Here is a 2,500-nt window from a genome sequence, read left to right on the forward strand (position 1 = left end):
TATCTACTGCAGTGTCATGTGGGTGAAACACGTATATACTCGTATGTGTAGAGTCTCATGTATCTCTCTCTCTCTCTCTCTCTCTCTCTCTCTCTCTCTCTCTCTCTCTCTCTCTCTCTCTCTCTCTCTCTCTCTTATATATAATGGTGAAATACGATTTTTTTTTTTTTTTTGTGTGTGTATGTGTGTGTGTGTTACTATTACTGAGTGTTACTGCTATTATTATTCCCATGTTGCAGTCAGTGATGCAGTGTTCGTGTGTTGCAGTTCCCGTGACCCCAATTAAGTGTATACATGGATAACACACAACATGAAGCAAGATATACAAAACAATACACAAATCCCTAGAATGTTACTCAGCACAGTGCTGGAAGGAGGGGCAGGAGAGAGGAGAGGGCACTTTATCACCTTATCCCCTCCTGTTTTTCCCTCACCCCCTCACATTTCTCTCGCTTCACTACACTGAAAAATTAAGATTCAAAAGCTCTCCCACCCACTCCATTCCTCTTCTTTCATATTCCCCTACGCCCTCAAATTCTCATTCTCTCAGCCTCTCACCCATCCGTCCTTATGCTTATGGGGGGAAATTCTGAAGCTAATCATAATAAGAACATAAGAAATAAGGGAAGCTGCAAGAGGAGACCAGGCTTACACATGGCAGTCCCTGTATGAAACACACCTACCTATTTCCATCTGTTATCCCCATCCATAAACCTGTCTAATCTTCTCTTAAAGCTCCCTAATGTCCTAGCACTAACTACATGATTACTGAGTCCGTTCCACTCATCTACCACTCTATTTGAGAACCAATTTCTTCCTATCTCCTTCCTAAACCTAAATTTTTCAAGCTTGAACCCGTTATTTCTCGTTCTATCCTGGCTGTTGATCCTAAGAATTTTGCTTACATCCCCCTTGTTATAACCCTTATACCACTTAAAGACTTCTATCAGGTCCCAGTACAAGGGGTGAGAGATCGAGAATACTGGTGAATTCTTGCATCAGGGAGGTGGACAGAGTACAGTGAGAGGATGTAGAAAGTCAAGTGCAGTTAGTCTGATAAGAACAGTAGTTGGTGTGAAAGTGGAGGTAGGGGATAGCACGAGAGAGAGAGAGAGAGAGAGAGAGAGAGAGAGAGAGAGAGAGAGAGAGAGAGAGAGAGAGAGAGAGAGAGAGAGAGAGAGAGAGAGAGAGAGAGAGAGAGAGAGAGAGATTCCATATGTAAGATAATTTGGAAAGATAATGCAAGGAGTTTGATGAAGTTTTTTTTTTTATCTTTTTTTTATCAGTAGCATCTTTATCTATTTTAGGTTGGTCTAAATTTAAATTAGGTCAATATGTAGTGCTGAGAAATTAATTATGTATATTTCTACTTTTCTTCCTAGGCTAGGGCCCATGTAGTGTGCGGGGGTGACCAGAATCTCAGTACCATGTGACTAACCCCTCCCCTTCCCCTCCTCTCCTCAGTGTCCTTTTGTCCTTGCTTTTCTCCCCCCCTCTCAGCGTCACTGTGTTGACCACTTCTATAACAAATTTACCCCGTGAATAAACGTAATTTCTCCTGCTTGGCCAGGTTATAGAGGCGAATTTTTCACCTAATCCCAGAGAATGGGGAGCCCTTAATATGATAAAATTAATTCTATAATGGTAAGGTCTTAAACCAGCTCAAACAAATCCCAGATAATTACGCCGCGCCAATGAGGTTGACGAATCTGATAAATCTTCTTTGCTTCGCCGTCCTATTACCCCTGTTGCTACGCAAGCCGGGAAGAGATACCAGACTTTGACTAATTCCCCAATTGATTTCAAAAGTCCATTGAATTAAACTTCTTAAAGTAACAACTATAAAGTAAACAGTAACTTAATTATTCATATTTTTCATCCCTGAACTCACAACCTAGTCGCCCCCCCCCACTAAAAACAAAATTATAACTTAATAAATTTCCCCATTGGAAACCTTTATCCTTAGTTTCCCGCCGATTTCCTCACAAGCAAAGCCAGTCTCTCTCGGATTCTCCTCAGGTGAGCATGCAGTCTGATAGTCTCCCCCTCCATTCCTGTAATATTAAGTAAGTGTTTATTTAACAATAATTTTACTAAAGCCAGTCTCTCTCGGATTCTCCTCAGACCCTCTTGGATTCCCCTCAGATATTCCTGTTGATAAACTATTTCTGAGTGGATAGATATTCGCATTTTTTTTCGTTTTTTTTTTTTTGGTTTTCTCCACGGGACTAGTGAAACCACCTGGTTCGAGATCACCGTGTGAGACTGTCCTCAGGTATATACATACTTTTTGGGTATATATTTGTTATTTATTTATTTATTCTCTGGTCTCCCCCACAACTCAGTAGTCGCGAAAATATCTCCATCGTAGTTTTTATGTAATTGAAGAATACGCTACCATTTATTTTGTATTTCTGAATTATGTAACTGAAGAGTACGCTATCATTTATTTTGTATTTCTGAATTATGTAACTGAAGAGTACGCTATCATTTATTTTGT

Source organism: Scylla paramamosain, chromosome 25 (genome assembly GCF_035594125.1).
Source record: "Scylla paramamosain isolate STU-SP2022 chromosome 25, ASM3559412v1, whole genome shotgun sequence".
In the NCBI taxonomy this organism is placed as follows: domain Eukaryota; kingdom Metazoa; phylum Arthropoda; class Malacostraca; order Decapoda; family Portunidae; genus Scylla; species Scylla paramamosain.